We start from the raw sequence: 21347 nt of genomic DNA, 5'->3' as shown, positions 1-21347 counted from the left end.
CAAAACTATAAAAACAGAATAAAACCAATTAAACATTCAAACAGTTTAAAACCATGGAAAACCAGGGCAAACATTTAATACAATTTACAACAATTTACAACAGTTTAAAAACCCTGGACGGCTAGGCCAAATAGATAGGTTTTAAGGGCTGTCCTGAAAGACAATAATGAACTCAAATTGTGGATTTCTGCCAGGGGTGCATTCCATAGCCCAGGAGCAGCTACAGAGAAGGCCCACCTCTGAGTCGCCACCAGACGAACCAGTGGTAACTGGAGATGGACCTCCTCAGATGACAACGCGCGGTGGGGATCATGCAGAAGAAGGCGCTTTCTAAGAAAATTCGGACCTAAGCTGTTCAGGGCTTTAAAAGTAATAAACAGCCTGGAAACGTATTGGCAGCCAGTGTAACTGTTTTCAAAACAGGCATAATATGGTCTCTCCGGGTTGCCCCAGAGACCAATCTGGCTGCCACATTTTGAAATAACTGAAGTTTCCAAACTAAATACAAAGGCAGCCCCATGTAGAGTGCATTGCAGTAGTCAAGCCCGGAGGTTACCAGCTGATGCACCACTCTTTTGAGGTCATCCTCTTCAACGAATGGGTGCAGCTGTCGAATCAGCCAAAGCTGATAGAAAGCACTCCTGGCCATGGCCTCCACCTGAGATACCAGGGTGAGGCCTGGGTTCAGGAGTACTCCCAAGCTGCACCAAACTAGATGAATGTTTGACCCAAACTAGATGGATGGGATATATCAAATATATCTGCCATTTTCTGTACATATGATAGGCCCAAGGCCTATCCAGACCAACTTCTGCTTCCTGCAGTGGCCCACCAGATGCTTCTGGGAAGCCCACAGGCAAGAGAGGAAAACATGTCCTCTCTCCTGCTGTTATCCCCCTGCAACTGGTATTCAGAGAGGCACTTCACACAAGCAGGCAGCCTGCCCTGGGTTTCCAGATTGGTTGCCCACAAGATTACCAGCTCTATCATGGAGCCGGTTGGGGTAGTGGAGTTCGGGGGCCTCTCGGCTCCCAGGAGTACCAGAATGCCCCATGCAAGTGTGTGGGACATTCTGGGGAGCTCCCAAGGCTGGGAGGCTTGTTGTAGCCTCCTGGTTGGGGGTCTACTCGAGAGTTGGCGTGGAGTTGTGCTGCGGCAACACACAGCCAGGATAATGGGGCTAGTGGAGCGCTCACTCTATTAACCTAGTTTATGGGGTCGGGGTTAAGCGGGCTTGCCACTGGGAGCCTTGTGGCTCCCGCCGGTTCACACGCACAGTGGAAACCTGTCTGGGCTCTCTTAGCCTGGTTTCCACTGCGCATGAGAATAGCCTCAGAGTCATCCTGTCTCTGAGCTTGCGGATAGTATATAGCAGGGATTCTCAGTGTTGGGCCCCCAGATGTTATTGGACTTCAGCTCTCATAATCCCCAATCAAAGGCCACTAGGGCTGGGGATTATGGGAGTTGAAGTCCAATAACATCTGGGGGTCCAACATTGAGAATCCCTGGTCTATAGCCATCAAGACTAGTAGCCATTGATAGACCTCTCCTCTATGAATTTGTCTAAGCCACTTTTAAAGTGATCCAAGCTAGTGGCCATCACCACATCCCTCGGCAGAGAATTCCATTGATTAATTATGCACCATGTGGAAAAAGTGCTTTCCTTGTTGGTCCTAAATTTCCTAGCAATCCATTCCATGGGATGACCCATGTGAGCGAGGGAGAAATGTCTCTCTCTCTCTCCACTCTCTCGAAACCATGCACAATTTTATAAACCTATCATATCTTCTCTGTAGGTTAGTCTTGCAAGTTTACTTGGAAACTGATACATTGACAGTTATTGTTTGATTAATATTGTAAGAAAAGATCAGTAATTGTCTAGATTTCAGAATTTTCAAAATCTTCAAAAGGATTGTGTAGATGCAGCCAGAACAAGAGACAAGGGGAGAATTTGTGCTATATCATGCCTAGCAAGGTCTGCAGGTATAAGATGTATCAGGTAAAGAGGCTAAAGCCACCAGATATTTTCCTTCCACCATAGTAGTAATGTAATTTTAATGTTTGCATGAAGTTCATGTTTTTGGTGAGATTTCACTTCCTGTCTCACTGAGCCGCCAAATGTCATTCTTCATTTTTCTCTAGTTCTGACAATAGATTACAAAAGAAAAATTATTTCCTGTTCTGCCTTAAGCACTTCAGTATGAAAAGGAAAGACAAGATATAGCTTTTATACAAATAAATAATACACACAATTTACTGGGAATCCGCACTTGTATTGACTATCATCTGCATACCTGTGCTGAAAGGAAATATGAGTTCCTATTGAATATTAAGAAGCCATGTGTTTTCTGTAGCTCAGTTAACTAAAGACATATCTATGAGATTCTTTTTAACCCTAAGTATAGGCACCTTCTCTCCTTCCAGCACATTCCAGCAACCTTCTGTGCTGTGTAGTCAAAGGGAGATGGGGGTCGTTTGTTCATGCTGAAGAACCAGGCTCAGAGTTTCCTGCCAAAGAGTTAGAAAGAAGAGGAAATGCTTGCATCCAGTCTATGGCTGAGATTCCAAGGGACTTGGGGACCTTCCCAAGGCGCAGCAAAGCTTCTGAGCATCTTTCGTATTGTCAGTTCATCTGACAAACCACTCTAAAGGAAATTTTGGGAATGGCTTTCAACGTAGTGTGCAAAGCTGTGGTTGAAAACAGCCACTGTGAGGAAAGCTTACATGCAAAGCAACTGCACATTCAAAAACAACAATGAAGAAAGCCTACATGCAAAGAAATTGCGCATCCCCAAGCACACTTTGGATCTTGACTCTGAATCATTTATTTTCTAGCCAGCTGAAATAGGAAACTTTGGATTCACTCCAGACAAGCAAATCTTTATTTTCAATGCCAAAGTGCATTCTAAAGAACAGCTGAATTTGTCTTGGGATTTGAAACTTGCAATTATTATTATTATTATTATTTATTTACACAGTCAGACAGGTGTTATTGACTGGTTTGTTTTATCCAGACACCGAGTCCTTCTTGCCACAGCCTTTCAATTTCAATTTGTAGATCTTTGTATTTGGTGATTTTTTCTATTTCTTTTTCTTCTATTCTTCTATCCCCTGGTATTGCTATGTCAATTATTTTAACTTGTTTTTCTTTTTTCTCGACTACAGTTATATCTGGTGTATTATGTGGCAGATGTTTGTTTGTAGTTGGAAGTCCCATAATATTTTTGCATCTTCATTTTCGACAACTTTTTCAATTTTATGGTCCCACCAATTTTTGGCTACAGGTGTCAGTATCTGGCCACCTGGCAGGGAAGTTCACAATACCAAACGGAGCTGCAGAAACAAGATACGGCTCTGAACAGTTCTTCTTTATCGGGCTTGGCTGCAAGCTGTCAACACAAAAGTTGACAAACGTTGCTTTCCAGCAGTGAATAGAAAACTGGTGATGTAATTTATAGTACTTCAATTCAATTTATTGCAGTCGTAGGCCATACAGAAAACATACAAAATAAGAAAGATTAAAAACAAAACATACCAACAATAGTATAGTACATAGTAGTAAACAGTGGCTCCTAAAATTTGGATCTTAAGCAGGATCTTAATCTAATAGCAACAGAGAAGAATTTAGCTACCACCTTAGTAATCTTATCATCTCGATTCTTGAGACAGAAATTCAGATAAAAGGGGTCAGCTCTTCCTGGAAGATGCTCTAATAGGGGGAATATGAGCTCTTTCCTGGTGTCAGAGTACAGGGAACAATAAAGCAGCACGTGCAGAACTGTTTCAGGGAGGCCTGCACCACAGGGGCATAGGCCATAATCTGACGATCCCTTGTTAAATTTTTTTTCCAGAAGGGCTGAAGGCAAAACATTCATGCGAGCCCTAGTAAAAGCTATCCTAAACTTTGGGAAGTGTAGGAGAGCTAAATATTTAGCACCGCTATTCCCCAAAGGGGGCATGATACCAAAAAATAAGGGGGAACAGATCCTATTTCCCCTAGAAACTAGATTCTGGTGCTCAATGTCATGAAGGCGTTGTATGAGTGTAACCTTCGCCTTCTCATTTCCCATGAGTAGGATTTCAGAGGGAAATAAACCCATTTGCATTATTTTGTTGTTAAAACATGACAGCTAAGGACTGGGAAAGGAGTCTCTCCATAGATACAGAAAATAGGAGGGCTCCTGAATATCCAAGCAGAGTTTGATCCATCTGGTAAAAGTAAGTTCCCATGCTTTAGAGAGAATAGTAAAAAGTCCAGATTCCAAACATAATGCAGAGTAGGAAACACACCTGGGTACCCCAAAGATAGCCCTAAGAAATAGTGACTGAACCGTTTCCATCTCTGGTGTTACTCCCTGGATCCAAAGTGGGACACCATAGAGTAATTGGGCTACAATCTTTGCTCGGAAAACTTGGAGGGCCATAGGCACATACTGGCCTCCTTTAGAATAGTAAAATTGCAAAAAAGCATTAAGGGTTTTACGGGCAATAGAGATAGAATACAATCTTTGGGATTTCCAGTTTAGATTATGTTGGAAATATATACCAAGATATTTAAATTTGTAAACCTGCTCGATATTTTCCTTATTTATCGCCCACTTGTAAAGTTTCCTAGCTTTAGTAAAGACCAGGACCTTAGATTTCTCAAAGTTAATAGATAAATTGTTATTGCTGCAGTATTGGGCAAAAGCTGTCAGCAATCTAAGCAGACCGAGTCGAGTCTGGGACAATAGCAACGCATCATCCGCGTACAGCAACACTGGCACACGAATGTCAGCCAATTTGGGGGCGCGTGAATTTATCTTTTCTAGGCACTGCGCTAAATCATTGATAAAAAGATTAAACAAGGTAGGGGCCAGAACACAACCCTGCCTGACCCCGCGAGTGACGGAAATTGGATCAGTTAATGCCCCATTAGGAGCATATCTGACTCAGATAGAGGAATCGACATGAAGCTGCATAATCAAAAACAACAGTCTTTTGTCCATCGAGGACTTCCCAAGCTTAGACCATAATAATTCCCTAGAAATAAGGTCAAAAGCAGCTTTTAAATCCATGAAAGCTGCAAAAAGTCTACCCTTGGGAGCACTAGAATATTTACATGCGAGATGGTTCAAAATCATGCAGTGGTCAAGTGTGGAACGACCAGCTCTGAAGCCTGCCTGTTCGATCCCTAGGATCTGCCGGTCAGAAATCCATGTTTCAAGTTTGGATAACAGGTAGAGGGCATATACTTTGCCCACTACCAAAAGCAGGCTAATGGGTCTGTAGTTAAATGGGTCAAGGTGAGAACCCCGTTTAAAGATCGGAACCACTATTGCTATTCTCCACTTAGAAGGGAAGATACCGGTACTGTTTATTGAAGTAAACAGATTAGCTAAAACGGGGGCCCACCATTCCACATTGGCTAGCAAAACCTCAGGAAGAATAGCGTCAGGACCTGGGGCTTTACCAGTTTTGAGACAGCTAAGCAAATCTACTATTTCATCTGACCCAACCGGAGGCCATAAAGGTAACACCTCAAATGGAGGTGACGCAGAAAGCTGTGTGGGTTGAGCATCATTATAAAGAGCATAAAAGTGCTACCTTGTCATGCCTTTGTTTGTAGTCAGTCTGTGCGATCTTTTTACAACAGCTGATTAGGTGGTCCATGGTTTCATCTGCTTCTTTACAAAGGCAGCGCTTGCTGTTTGTTGTTTATTTTTCGACTTTTGCTCTTATAGCATTTGTTCTTAGTGCCTGTTCTTGTGCAGCCAGTATTAAACCCTCTGTTTCTTTCTTCAAGTTGCCATTCTTAAGCCATTGCCAGGTCTTAGTGATATCTGATTTTCCACTTATATTGTGCAAATATTGACCATGCAGTGGCTTATTTCTCCATTTTTCTGCTCGGTTCTTGACTTGTTCTTTCTTGTAGGCCTGTTTTCTTTCATTGGTGTTGAATAGTTTCTCATTCTTGACCATTTGAAGTGCATCTTCTTCACTGTGCTTTATATATTCTTCAAGGCCTCTTTTCTCCTCCTCGACTGTTTGATGGACTTGCAGCATTCCTCTTCCACCTGAGCTGCGAGGGAGGTATAGCCTATCTATATCACTGCAGGGGTGCAGAGCATGATTGATGGTCATTATTTTCCTAGTCTTACGATCTAGTGTCTCTAGCTCTGCCTGGGTCCAGTCTATTATTCCTGCACTGTATCTGATAATAGGTATAGCCCAGGTGTTTATGGCATATTATATTATTATTAATAATAATAATAATAATAATAATAATAATAATAATAATATTCAAATACTGTACAGCCCTTCCAAAAATGGCTCAGGGTCATATGTGTTTCTCTAGGCAGTGTATCTATATATATAATTTTCCTGGGTGTGCCTTTAGCACGTGCGTCCCGGCAGCCCAGCTGATTGGCTGGGCTGCGGGGGCGCCTGATTGGTCCTGGTGCACCCAGGAGAATGGCCTGGCTGGGCAGCTGCGGAGGCAAGGCGGCGGGCCCGGCCGCGGCGGCGGGCCCGGCCGCGGCGGCGGGGGCACTCTCAACTAGAGACGCAGATGTTCTGCGCCCGGGCCCACTAGTATAATTTAAAACACAACAAATATAAAACAGAGTAAGAACAATTAAAACAATTTCACAAAATAAAAAAGTTAAAACAAATTAATGGGATAAAAACAAACAGTTTAAAATAAATTTCAGTTAAAAGCTGAGAAAACAGGTGTATATTGAAGGTCTTCCTAAAAACAGTCAGAGATGTAGATGCTCTTATTTTGTCAAGGAGCATATTCCAAAGCCCCGGGGCTGCCACAGAGAAGGCGCGGTCCTGAGTCACCACCGAATGAGCTGGTGGCAACCATAATTGGATTATCTTAATAGGTGGCAAAACAACAAAGAAGGCACTCTCTTAAGTACCCTGGACCCAAGCCTCTGAGGGCTTTATCAGTGATAAGCAGCACTTTATATTTCATTTGGAAATTTATCAGTAACCAGTACAGTTCTTTTAAAATTGGTGTTATATGGTCCCTATGGGTTGTCCCAGAGACCAGTCTGGCTGCTGCATTCTGTACCGATTGTAGTTTCCAGACTACATAAAAGGCAGCCCAACATAGAGTGCATTACAACAGTTGAGCCTGGAGGTTACCAGTGTATGCACCACTGTTTTAAAGTCATTTACCCCCAGAAATGGGTGTAGCTGATGTATCAGCCGAAGCAGATAAAAAGCACTTCTTGTCATTGCCTCATTCTGAGAAACCAGAGAGAGTTTTGGATCCAGGAGCACTCCCAAGCTACATACCTGATCTTTCAGGGGGAGTGTAACCCCATCCAGAACAAGCAGATCTAAACCATCTCTCAGGTTCCAACCCCCCACAGTCAGTACTTCCATTTTATTTGGATTCAATTTCAGTTTGTTATCCCTCATCCAGCCCATTATTAACACCTCCAGGCAGGAATTTAGGGAAGTTATGCCATTTTCTAAATTTATTTATTTATTTATTTATTTTACATTAATATCCCACTCTTCCTCCAACAAGCCCAGAGTGGTGTACTACATACTTAGGTTAGGCGCTGATCCTGATGAAGATCTGGGTGTCATCGGCATATTGATAACACCCAGCACCAAACCTCCTGATGATCTCTCCCAGAGGTTTCATGTAGATGTTAAAGAGCTTTAGAGACAGTACGGAGCCTTATGGAACTCCATGCTTTAGTTCTCACTTTGCAGAGCAGCAGTCTCCAAGCAACGCCATCTGGAATCTATCAGAGTGGTAGGAACATAGTGTGATGGTTGGCAGCAGCACCAGAGCTGCCAGCCATCTTTTGAAGCCCAAGGAATTGCCCTCCAGGAGAGTTTCCAAAGGGAGGAGCTTTGGAATGGAGTGGAAAGGTGCTGTTATAAACAACTAACTGTAAAAACTGATCTTCAGATAGGGTCTGCACTGAGACTATAGGGGTTCCAGATCCTGTCCTATCCAGTCAGGGAGGGACTGGGTAGGACAGAATCTGAGTCTATAGGTGTTAGACGATCCAACTGTGGTTACCTCAGTCATATTGTTTATTGTTTATATAATTGTCTGGCCCAATACACTGCGTAGAACCTTTGCCAGTGGTTGAAGTCTCTGTGTCACAACTTTACATCACTCATTATATACCCTTTAGCCAAGCCTTGCCATGGTTGTTAAGAAACCATTACAAGTGTGAAGCCCTGCTCTGACAGAAAGAAATCATTCAGCTGCTTTTATTTAAATAAACTTGATTTTGTTTTATGTTAAAGTTCATTCTGTGTTCAGTACATTATACTTTCTTCTCACATGGCCTCAGCCACACTATTGGGATATTACAGAGTAAAAACCAAGGCAGGAAGAGCTTGGTGGTGGCAGTGAAAGTTAGATAAAGGGAAGAAGAGATTGGAAAATATTCATCATAATATTGGTTTGCATATTTATAAGTTGATAACCTCTCTAGTTTTGGTACAGACCCGCCTCATGGGCAATGTCAGGGTGGATGAGTGGGGTTGCCGCTCAACACACATAGGAAGCTGTCTTATACTTAGCCAGACCATTGGTCCATCTAGCTCACTATTGTCTACACAGACTGGCAATGGGCAGCTTCTCCAAGGTTTCAGGCAGGAATCTCTCTCAGCACTGTACTGGAAATGACAGGGAGAGAACATGGAACTTTCTGCATGCAGCTGCTCTTCCAAGAGTGGCCCTACCCCATAAAGGGAATATCTTACAGTGCTGGGATGACTCCAAGGCATAGCAAGGGGTAGCAAGCATTTCCCCCAAATATTTAAGGCTCCCCCTTTCCCTGCCCCATCCATCAGAATACAACTTTACAGCAAAGTGTCAGACAATGCAGCCATACTATATTATGGTCTTATAGCTTGAATTAATTATTTTTAAATGACTCCATTGTGTAAAGAAGCCCCATTAACTCACTCCTCTAGTCCAGAACAAGCAGCAGAAAGCAGAGCAGCCAGGTAAGAGACTTCTCCAGCTTCCCAGGAGCCAGGCCAAACCATTTGCTTCTTCCTGACCAGGAACAGGGTTGGGTGAAACTAGGTGTGTAGGGTAATTTCTTGCACAGATTTCTGCTGCGCAGGTACTGACCTCTAGGCTCAGAGGTGCACCAAGGTAATTTTGGAGCCTGGACCTAAAGGCCTTTCGAAGCCCCCCTCCTGCAAGTTAAGCATCATTTTTTAACACATAGGTTATTGAGGGCACAAACCACACCACCCAGGACAGACTAAAGAGGATTTGAGAGCCCCCAGGGGGTGTGGAGGCCCTGGATTTCAGCCCCAAAGTCCAGGGGGTAAGAGTGCCTCTGTATAGACTTTTCTACTACATGTTCTTGGACAGGGAGAGAAAACTAGCTTAGAAAGCAGACTGGAAGGTCTGACCTAATCCAAAAGAACAGTATTTTCTAAGACAAATCTGTCCCATTTTCTGAATAAGTTTGAAAATGTCAAACTTCATTAATACAATAAATAAACTAACAGCATTAGATACCTTACCTCTGTAAATATCTAATGTCTATTAGCAAAATCCTCACTCCCCTAATAACATCTTTTGCCATCCTTTTGCTCCCCCAATCTAGTTGTTCTAGAATTTCCCTGGCATATACACCTGAATCTGGGGTTACTTCAACACTAGCAGTTTTCTCTGAAGAGGACATAATTGATCATTTTGTTTTTACAGAAAATCCAAATGATGTTACTACCATACTGCTGCAATCTAGTGTTTTCCATGTTACCCTGCCATTTAGAAAAAGAAAAAGAAAGACAGCATCTAGTATAGTGCTTCCAACCCATCACTCTGTTTAAATTTTAAGAAAGAGATTGCAATTGTTTGAAAAAGCATGCAGTTCTCTTCAGATTGTTTTTCCTCATTTGGCAGGAAAAGGCTGCTTTGTTTCCACTTCATCTGCAAATAAATCAAGAAATCTGTCAGAGTATGGCCTCTGCTTGAGAAGTAAAAAGAGGAAAAGAAAATGAGTTGATACAGAGCACCTGAAGTCTATGAGAGTAGTTTATAAAAAAACTAAGATGATTCCAGAAAGTACTTAGAATAGTTATTTGTGGGCCTGTTTTCAAGACTGCTGAAAATCAACGTGAATATTTTGCTTGCAAATGGCTAGTTATTAAAATCTAGAAGTTCCAGTCTGGTTCAAGACAACTCCTATTGTGCCATGGAACAATTCCTATCCTTTTCATGGGTCTAAGACAGGTAAGTCCTCTAAACTGTAATCCACCCATTGTCCTAAGAGGTGTCCTTCAGTCTTCCATCTCCTTTAGGTTTCTTCTGGCACAGGTGCCAAATTCTCAATAGCTAGTTCTCCTCCCTTACTCTTTGCCACAATTGGCTCCCTCAAGATGAGTTAAGGATCCTTCTCTTTAACATAATGAGCCATGCTCTCTGCAACTTTGTGTGTTGCTTTCTGATTCGGTACTTACCTCACATGACATTGTTCCTGAACCCTTTTCAAAAAATAAAGTCTTTTTAAAATTTTGACCATTTAAAAAATACATTATCGACCTTTGAAATTCTCCATTAACTTGCTGAATCTTGACTTTTTTGCTCTCAATTATTTTCCTCCTTGAAACCTGCTTGTTAATGATATCATTTGAATCAATAAAGCTAAATGACCAGAAATTCTCTTAGTTAATTCCAGTTGTACTATTTCAGTTACTGCAACAGCAATAAAACTCTATTTAACAAAAAGATGGAGCAAATTATAATCCCACTTTTTAAAGTCCCATCTGTGGGCCAGTTCAGATAGGACCCTTTGCATTTTCTCCCAACAGAAAGTGTTAAAAGGACATTATCACTTTTTAGATAGGGTTGTGACATTATCACTTTTATCAATGTCACAAAGGTTGTGACATTATCACTTTTTAGATATGTCCAACTTGTGTTAGAGTTTTGAGTTTGTTCCTGCTCACATCTTTTCCCTTCCCAGATGACACTGATGGGATCTGAATTCCTTGATATCTCCATTCACTGTCCTTAGTACTCAAATCAGCTGGAGTAATTTTAACATTTAGCGATTTTTTTAATTGACACATGTGAGGAGGAAAATCATATTAACCATCTCACAAAAGCCACTTTAAAATAAAGGGAAAAAAAGAAAGAAAGAAAGAAAGAAAGAAAGAAAGACAGGAAGGAAGGAAGGAAGGAAGGAAGGAAGGAAGGAAGGAAGGAAGGAAACTAACTAACTAAAGGGCCTGTAGCCAAGAGAAATCTCAGTCAGGACTTGCCAGTCCATACTGGACAGGCTGAAGCTGCAATGACATTTTAATTAATTAATTGTTAATGGCAGGGCAACATGAAAAACACTAGATTGTAGCAGTATGGTAGCAACTTCATCTGGATTCTCTGTAAAAACAAAATGATCAATGATGTCTTCTTCAGAGAAAACAGCGGGGCTGTTCACACAACCAGGCAGGTAGGTGGGGGGAAGGCAGGGTTCAACCTACCTTCCTCCAGACAACTGATAGCAGCCCCAAAGGCACTCAAGCCACATGCCAACACAACCCACGTTGCCGGGAGCAGCATGGGTGAATCTCCACACTGCTGCCAGCAGCGTGGTAAACAGAGGCAGGGACTCATTGTCCCGGCCTCTGGAGATCCCACAAGGCACCATGCAATACAAGCAATGCATTGAGGGATTCCCCCAAGAGATGGGCCCTCTAGGTGCCCATCTCTGTGTGCAGCTGGGCTGGAAGCAGCCCAGCCTGCACATGAGCAAGTAGCCCAGGTTAAGGGAGTGCTCACTCTCTTAACCTCAATTAGCAGCAGATCTAAAAAGCCGGGCTAGGTGGCACTGGACTGCTGGGATTGGGCTCGATTCTGGCTGCTTTCACCTGTGTGCTTTCCAGACTAGCTGCTCATTAGCAACAAAATGCCTCTGTTCAGGCAAGTCGCATTCGGAACGGAAACAGCAGGGGAAGCAGTCTCGCAGCAACTAATAACCTGACAAAACATTGTATATCCATGCCAGATATACAATGTCGTAGCTCCATTTCTCAGTGATTAAATTTGAAACAAGGCATTGGAAATGTGAACGGCACCCTGCTGTCAGCGTAGGGACTGTAGTGTCAGGACGCAGGAAGTGTGGAAGCACGCTTCCGAGATGCATCCTGACCCCATTGCAGGGTCTAGTCTGGAAAGCACCCTGCAGCCTAATCTGAACAGCCTCTGCTAGGAAGAACATAAGAACATAAGAATAGCCCTGCTGGATCAGGCCCAAGGCCCATCTAGTCCAGCATCCCATTTCGCACAGTGCTGAAGTAACTTCAGAGTCCAGTGTTACTTCAACACCATTTAATTCTTTAGGTCCTATAAGTACATTTATACACATTATTTTTTAAAAGTTGTGAGACTTGCAGATCAGAGCTCTTCTTGAACAGATGAATGTGTCAGTTCAACAGATAGAAGAGAAGCCATTCCAAAATATCTTGGTCTCAAAAAAATATAATTCTGTGTTACTCTCTCACTGCTTCCAATTTGCTTTAGTTGTTACACAGAGATTCTCTTGATTCAGAGACTGGATTTTATAATAAAGATTAATTTGATTTGACCTTTTCAGCATTTTTAAATGTAGCTGAGGAACAGCCATAGCCAACTATCCTTCTACCCCCACCCCCACCCCATCAATTGGTCATCACTGAATATATGAAACTGACTTATACCGAGTCAGACCATTGGTCAATGAAGCACAGTAATGTCTTCTCTGGTAGTACTAGTTTTTCAAAGTCTCAGGCAGAGGTCTGTCATCTACTGTGGTAATGCCAGGGACTGGTCATGGAATATTCTACATACAAACCATGTCTTTGACTGCTTTTGCAGATTGATATGTTGTGTTGCCAGCCACTGCTTTAAGAAACCTTGATTTTTATTAGCTGCTTTGAACATGCCAGTGGAAGGGAACAATATAATAAAACAAACAGGGGTTTTAGAGGACAGTATATTGTATAATTGACTTAATTTTTTCTCAAGAATTTGCAGTAGCTGCTTCCAGATATGACACACCTCATGACAACAGAGCAGTACATTAATCCCAAATCAATGTGATTTAAATGTGGCTGTTTCTTTGATAGCTTTCTAGACCGATTAGCCAACTTGTTGGTTTACAAACCAGGATGGTTTAATTTAAGGGGACAGGAATGAGAATTGTACCTTGTACCAAGAGATAAAATCACTGGCTATGGTTATGTTACAGATGTCAAACAGAAAATAAGGTGGTTACATGGGGACTATATTTCTGAATTGCACATTGAAAGAAAAGTGGTGGTAGAATCAATGACAATAAATGCAAGACATAACATTTCCTTTGTGGTGGCTGTATCACCTTGGGATAAATGTCACTTCTAGGAAGTGACAGAATGCTGTATGATCCAGAGAGAAGAAATGGAGGAAGCTGCAGAAAGAGCAATATGATGAAGAGATATCAAATTCGTCCCTCTCCCCCAGCACATTCAGCTTCAGTTCTCACTATGTGGAATTTCCAAAAGACACTTTGGCCATTAAGAAAAAGGTGAAAGAAGAGCAAGAACTGGTTTGAGTAAAAGGAACAAGAATTGTTTGGAGAAAAGGAAACATCAGAGTTACTACTGAAGATAACTGTCACACAGCCAGTGTGTTATGATGCAAGAACAGTAGCTTCGAATGATGAAGAGCTTGCTTTGGATGAAACTTTTAATTTACACCACATTTCAGCAGGCAGACTGTCCCACACATTTTGTGCGAATGATTATACATGGTTTCATTTTAAAAGTGAACCTACGTATATATCCTCTCAGATGCAGGGTTCAGATAGGAAGTTTACTACTGGATGTGCATTGAACATAATGTCTGAGTAACTGTATGTGTGTTCAGAATAACTGTACATGCATATACTGTGCACAGATTGTACATGTGTTGAACAGAATGTGTGAATAGGGCTTTAAAAATCAGCGGAAGTATATCATTTGAAGATTCCATATATATCTATTTATGAAAGAGAGGGAAGTGGCAATTCAAAAGCTTGGCTAACTGTTGAGTTCACCCTGAAACAAACACCTCTTCAAACATCTGAGGTTTGAAGCGCATGAATAGCTTTTGCAAGTATCATGAGATGGACCCATATTAGAAGGGGGGAATCATCTTATAATAGCATCTATAAAAGATTATTAGAAATGCAGAGCTAATTTTGAATCTTCTCTTTAAGTTATTGACCATGTAGTAACAACCAAACCCCTGAGGATTACAACTTTGTTTCTTTCCTATTGATTATCCAGAGTTGAAAAAGAAATTAGAAGTGATAGACTTTGGAAATTAGACGTGATGGACTTATCTTAAACACTCTCTGACTCTTTTCCTGAGAGATACATTCTTGTTTCTAGCTTTATTTTGTGTGTTGCACCCTATGCATGTTTATTCAGAAGCAGGACCACAGTATTCAATGTGGCTTATTCCTAATATGAATACGCCAAATATTTATATACTGCTTTTCAACGAAAGTTCCCAAAGCAGTTTGCATAGATATAATAAATAAAGATGGATCCTGCCGCCAAAGGGCTCACAATCTAAAAAAGAAACATAAGATAGACACCAGCAACAGCCACTGGAAGACTGCTATGCTGGGTTTAGTAATCCTAAATAACGGTGCACAGGATTGCAATCTTATTTACAATTTTAAGGCAGTATGTATCAACAGCCATTTTTAATTGAAATAATTCCTAGAAATCTGGCTGTTTAATTAATGGTGAATGATTTCCTCATTCCCATATATAATTTTATGACAGACTTGACCAATCACCATTTTTGCATAGAAAACCATTATATCTATCTGTTTAACAGCTGCATATCTTGTGGAAGCATGGCTAACGGGTACCGTCAAGGAAGCCATAAAAGGGAAGAAGACTTCCTTCCGAAATTGGAAGGCCTGTCCAAACGAAAAGAACAGAAAGGAACACAAACTCTGGCAAAAGAAATGCAAGGTGACAATAAGGGAGGCAAAAAGAGAGTTTGAGGAACATTTAGCCAAAAGTATCAAGGGGAATAACAAAAACTTCTTTAAGTACATCAGAAGCAGGAAATCTGCCAGGGAGGCGGTTGGGCCATTAGACAATGAGGGAGTGAAAGGGATTATTAAGGAGGATATGGAGGTTGCAGAGAAACTGAATGAGTTCTTTGCGTCTGTCTTCATGGCAGAGGATACTGAGCATATACCTGTTCCTGAACCAGGCTTTTTAGGGATGGAGGCTAGAGAGCTGAGTCTGCTAGAAGTGACAAGGGATGATGTTCTAAACTGTCTGAAAAAACTGAAAGCTAACAAATCACCAGGGCCAGATGGCATCCATCCAAGAGTCCTCAAAGAACTCAAATGTGAAATTGCCGACCTCCTTGCTAAAATATTTAACTTATCCCTGAAATCGGGCTCTGTACCAGAGAACTGGAGAGTAGCAAATGTAACACCAATTTTCAAAAAGGGATCCAGGGGCGATCCGGGAAATTACAGGCCAGTTAGCCTAACATCCATTCCAGGCAAATTGATGGAAAGCATCCTCAAGGATAAAATTGTAAAGCACCTAGAAGAACAGGCCCTGCTGGGAGTGAGCCAGCATGGCTTCAGCAAAGGTAAATCTTGCCTCACCAACCTTTTGGACTTCTTTGAGAGTGTCAACAAGTATGTGGATAAAGGTGATCCAGTTGACATAGTCTACCTGGACTTCCAAAAAGCTTTTGACAAAGTTCCTCATCAAAGACTCCTGAGGAAACTTAGCTGTCATGGAATAAAGGGACAAGTACATGTGTGGATTGCTAACTGGTTGAAAGACAGAAAACAGAGGGTAGGTATAAATGGAGAGTTTTCACAATGGAGGGAAGTAAGAAGTGGGGTCCCCCAGGGATCTGTACTGGGACCGGTGCTTTTTAATTTATTCATAAATGATCTAGAAGCAGGGGTAAGCAGCGATGTGGCCAAATTTGCAGATGATACCAAACTCTTCCGGGTAGTGAAATCCAAAACGGATTGTGAGCAGCTCCAAAAGGATCTCTCCAAACTGGGGGAGTGGGCGACAAAATGGCAAATGCGGTTCAATGTTAGCAAGTGTAAAGTGATGCACATTGGGACGAAAAACCCCACCTTCAAATATATGCTGATGGGATCTGAGCTGTCAGTGACGGACCAGGAAATGGATCTTAGGGTTGCGGTTGACAGCTCGTTGAAAGTGTCTATTCAATGTGCGGCAGCTGTGAAAAAGGCAAATTCCATGCTAGGGATCATTAGGAAGGGGACTGAAAATAAAACGGCTAACATTATAATGCCCTTATACAAAACTATGGTGCGACCACACTTGGAGTACTGCGTACAATTCTGGTCACCACATCTTAAAAAGGACATTGTTGAACTGGAGAAGGTACAGAAGAGGGCAACCAAGATGATCAGGGGCCTAGAGCACCTTTCTTATGAGGCAAGACAACACCTGGGGCTTTTTAGTTTAGAAAAAAGACAACTGTGGGGAGACATGATAGAGGTCTATAAAATGGTCCATGGTGTGGAGAAAGTGGAGAGAGAGAAATTATTTTCCCTTTCACACAACACTAGAACCAGGGGTCACTCCATGAAATTGATTGCCAGGAGGTCTAGGACCAACGAACGGAAGTACTTTTTCACACAATGCGTGATCCACTTGTGGAACTCTCTGCCACAGGATGTGGTGACGGCCAACAACCTGGATGGCTTTAAGAGGGGTTTGGATGACTTCATGGAGGAGAGGTCTATCAATGGCTACTAGTCAGAGGGCTGTGGGCCACCTCCAGCCTCAAGGGTGTGCCTCTGAGTACCAGTTGCAGGGGAGCAATGGCAGGAGAGAGGGCACGCCCTCAACTCCTGCCTGTGGCTTCCAGCGGCATCTGGTGGGCCACTGTGTGAAACAGGATGCTGGACTAGATGGGCCTTGAGCCTGATCCAGCAGGGCTGTTCTTATGTTCTTAAGCACTCTGAAAAAAGAAAAACAGACATCTATTGGGGTGTATGGAAATGTACTCTGGTTGCTTTCGCTTTCCCTGTTTGAAGATAGAGGATAGCCACTAAAACCACATATTAAAAATGTTAAGGTGAAAAATATGAATTTCCATATTTTACAAAGACCACATTGCGGTACCTGATGCCAGCATACAGTGGTGTAATTCACCAAAGGACGGCTGCAGCTGTTAATAAATCACTCAAGCTGCACATTGGCAATTTATGACATCAGCAGAGCTCTTAAATGAATTACAGCCATTTATTTATAAGAAGAGGCCATCTATCATTTAGTATTGACCATCTGTTAACTTTGGCACTGTGTTTTTAAAATAAATGTATTACATTTCAGTAACAAGAGTCTTTAGTTTTATTCATAGTTTCTGTGTGCACATGTCAATGAAAAGAAACTTTTTCATCACAAAGGAAAATGGTTCCTAGTCTTTCTAATAATAGTCTTTCCTATTCTTGAGACAGCAGGACCTCTGTCAACGCCTCAAAGGATGGGAGAGACCTTGCCTCTGAAACAGCAGACTAGGAAGTTCCTGTCACCAAAGAACCAACTCCCAGAGTGGGCAGACTCAATAGAGGATGGAGAGCCAAATGAACTCCCTGCAGAGATGGGATTCCTCTGCAGAGTCCTCAGCTCAGCAGCAGTAAGAGGGGAACCCTAAGATCCCATTTTCTATAGCCAGATGCCCACTAGGATCCAACCTCATTATGAGAGAGCATCAAAGACCAAATGAAAAAATCTCAAAAGGAAGAGAACACTTGTTTGGCTTTGAGGTGTGATAGCTTGAAAGACACAGTGGTGGGAGTGCTAATGAGGTGCAGTAGGCTTAGAGCCTTAGCTTTTGAATAGGCAGAGTCACAGCAAGTATGTGATTGCCATACTATAAGGCTTGTCAATACCACAAAAACAGTTGCTAGTGCAGCATTTCCTATTGGTCCAGCTCTCTGGAGTGATAAAGGTAAAGTGTGCCATCAAATCGATTTTGACTCCTGACACCCACAGAGTGATAGCAGACAAGATTATATGGAAAGGGATCCCTGAAGCTAGACAGTTTGAAAAGTCTGCTTTACAGGCATTATTGTTCACAAGCATTTATGCCCCTTCTCACACAAGCTCTGGGCAGGCTGAGCTGATGAGCCTCATGTGTGGCATAGTTATGATCAAGAGCAATTGCAAGGACTGCTGCACTATGTGTGCAACAGGAATCCATCCTAATTCACAGGAATACAATGCTAAAATTGCATTTAAAGACATTAAACACACACAATTCTGAATCCATATTGACTGCTACTGTTAAAGCACATCTGTTTAGGCAGCCTGCCTGTCATAAACAAAATAGCGATGATTAGGTTGGTGTCTATTTACATTCTGGGTGGACAAGATGCAGCAACTCAAAATGGTAACGCTGAATCACATGACCTTCAGATACCATTCAGTGTTTTGACCTAGGGTTGCTAACTTTTTTCTGGCCCTGCTTTTGTACCTTTAAATGTTTCAAATAATGCTTTCTCCATATAATTCTGTCTTGCAGGGAAAAGCTTTACCCAACACATTTCATCATACATCATACTGTGCCTGCTGTTTAAAGGCACAGAAGCAAAGCCAGTAAAAAGCTGGCAACCTTTTGCTAGGATTTTACTGAAAGAAACAGTTGTCATAAAACCAGTTTTTAAAATGTTTAAACCTGGGGGACCAAGAGATTTCTAAAATTGCTCTATAGTAGTAATGACCTTGGGAACATTTTTGGGGGGAGGGGGAACTTAACTCTTCCTATACCTTCTTAATTTTTGTCAAGCTCCCCACCCTTTATCTGGCTTGATTTCCATGTTAATATTAAGTAGTGAAAAACATTATAGCAACTCCAATTTTTCTTAGATTACAATAACTGAAAAAGTGAAGGAGGGAGATGCTGCTGGCTCTGAGTTTAGCAAGGAGGCAGCAAGGATGATCTTTGGTGCAGATGCGTTTAGAAAAGTTGCAATATGTTTTCTTTCTTTCTGTGGGGTGCATTGCTTCTTCAGATGTTAGTTTGCAAAGGCAAACAAAAGACTTTTATTAGAATTAAGCACCTGCAGCAGCTCAGAATGTCTGTAAAGTTTGCAAAACAAGAAAGGGGAGGTGCACACAACTAGATATTCATAGGTGTGGAAGTGAAAGGAGACAGAAACATTAGCTGCCCTCCGCTTTTCATACGTAAATTTGATTAATGGTTAAAGAATGTTGAACTTCTTATTCGAATCAACACACGCCAAGCCCAAGACTGAAGATAAGTGTCATTCTCAGGGCACATTGAAGGACTTTAATGACGTTTAGTGGCACCAAATAGCATATTTTGAGCTGGCAGGACACTGTCAAGGGCCTTCCCCTTCACGGAAAGCACGGCACTCTTGACACCCAAATTGGTGAGCATCGTTTTCTCACCAGAAGCAGGACTTAAACAGATGTTTTGCTTACAAAGGTGACACTTTTCTAGCGTGCTTCACCTCTTTTCTCGATCAATTTAAAGGAAGGAAAAAACACCCATGAAGCAGAACACTATCCTTGAGTCTGAGGAAAAGAGAATTCGTAGAAGCATTAAAGCGTCGCCAGAACTTTGCCTCGCCCAAGCAAGGTTGCGGCGTGTAGTAGCCCTGTGTAGTAGAAAGGAGAAAAAAGCGGGGCCATTTTAGTATATGCTAATATAGGCCTGCACAACTTGCAACCCACAAAGCAGAAAATACCTTATCAGCCATGTTCTTTGTGTGGCTAATCTAAGTGCTTGAAATGCCCCTTATTAATTTTTTTTAAAAAACACCTCTCCCCTAAAAGCAGCAAAAATAGGAGCTTTATGGCGCCTTGGTGGATGCCATGGTTAGCCAGCTGAGTTGGGTTTGACTGGTTACAACTTGTGGGAGCTTACAATAACTGAGGCGTACGCGGCCAATACCAACCACCCAACTCAAAGTAGCCTAACAGTCCCTCCACCGCGGCGACTTCAGTTTATTTAAAGGGCTGGATGTAGAAGCGGATTGATTTTTAAAAAACGGATTTCTTTTGGATTCTCAAACTATACTAACAGCTCTTATTTATATATGTATCCCTCCGCATCGAATCTTGCATGGAACGTCCTCCATGATGTTCCTCCGCCGCCGAGAGAGGTATACAGACTGCAGAGGCGAACGGGATGGCTTGCTATACCTCACTTCGGCCTGTGGAGTTAAAACACTAAGGTAAGAATCTATTGGTAGCGTATTCCTCCGCTCTTTCAAAGGGACCTTTACTGAGCCTACTGTGTCCTTCCGCCGTCTTGGAGCACACAAGCAGGAGGTGCTTCTTCTGGCTGTGCGAGGAAGATAGTAGGTCTGAAAGCGACAAAAGACTTCAGCACACAGTGAGGATATGCCACTGTACGTCCGTCTGGGGTGATGGGCACTATCCGCAGGCGATCGGAACGTGTTTAGGGTTGTGTTGTTGCTCCGCAGGATTGTTGTGGAGGAACTCGGGGACTCTTTCTCGCGAGTCCCGGCGGATGGATTTCTAGGTAGCTTTCCCGATATCGTTCGTCCTTTGCTGCCGCCATCTTGGATTTTAATCCGCCATTTTTCCCCTTGGAATTATTATTATTTTTTTTTTATGATTAATTTTTTTCGTCCTTGGCCGGGAATCTGGACAACAGCGGTGGTGGGTTTGGACCTTCGGGGTCGTGGGGGGCAAAGAGGACTTCGGTGCCCGGGGCAACCAGGAGGTGAGTTGTCGGGGAGGAGGGGGAGAAGTGTGTGTGTGTGTGTGTGTGAGAGAGAGCGAGTGTGTGTATGTGTGTGTGACAAGCGGGGGGGGACGTGGAATTGGCACCGTGGCGAGGGCCCCGCTCCTTCCGGGGAGGGGGCGGGAGAGAAGCGAGGCCCCTCAGGTCGGGCAAGGCCCCAGGGGAGAGAGAGCCCGGGTGGGGGGCTCTTGCTCGCGGCTGAGAGGGGAACGGGGTTCTTCGGGGGCGAAAATGTGGGGGAGACTCTGTCCTCTACTGGACCTCAGGATGTCCCCACCGCCGCCCTTCTCGGAGAACGAGGGCAACGCTGTGGGGCTTTCGGGGGCTGAAGGGGCGGGGGGAGAGGGAAGGGGACGCCGCCGCTGGGAGAAGAAGAAGAACCCGCTTAGGGACCGGGGAGTGGGAGGCTCGGCGGTGGTTAGGAAGAGACCAGCCGAAGCAGCCCTTGTTTGGACGCGTCACTGCCCCGAGGCAGAGTCGGTGAGATGCTGACTGACTGCGGGGCGAGGGGAGAGCGCTGGGGGGAGGAGGCAGGCAGCGAGCCCAGGACTGGGTGCCCTTCGCTTAGCATCCCCTCGGTGGGACCCGA

General features: G+C 43.0%; 1 protein-coding gene and 1 long non-coding RNA gene across 9 annotated transcripts in view; one reads left to right on the top strand and one right to left on the bottom strand.

Moving 5' to 3' along the window:
• Positions 1-17356: 17356 nt before the first annotated feature.
• On the bottom strand, positions 17357-20310 carry LOC128336376 (uncharacterized). The gene is made up of 2 exons (XR_008311939.1): positions 19734-20310; positions 17357-19643 (listed from the first exon to the last, which is right to left on the bottom strand). It is a non-coding gene; the product is annotated as an uncharacterized LOC128336376 (long non-coding RNA).
• The window catches only part of KMT5B (lysine methyltransferase 5B), a 68404-nt gene continuing 67134 nt past the window's right edge, over positions 20078-21347 (top strand). Inside the window, exon 1 of one of the 8 annotated variants that reach the window (XM_053275788.1) lies at positions 20078-20222. The gene's annotated coding sequence lies outside the window, so the exon portion shown is untranslated. Of the gene's footprint in view, positions 20223-20288; positions 20738-21107; positions 21239-21347 lie in introns of those variants that run through there. The other 7 variants (XM_053275815.1, XM_053275804.1, XM_053275830.1 and 4 more) reach the window with 7 other exon arrangements.

This window comes from Hemicordylus capensis, chromosome 1 (assembly GCF_027244095.1).
Source record: "Hemicordylus capensis ecotype Gifberg chromosome 1, rHemCap1.1.pri, whole genome shotgun sequence".
In the NCBI taxonomy this organism is placed as follows: Eukaryota; Metazoa; Chordata; class Lepidosauria; order Squamata; family Cordylidae; genus Hemicordylus; species Hemicordylus capensis.
This window is presented reverse-complemented; position numbering and strand designations above follow the sequence as displayed.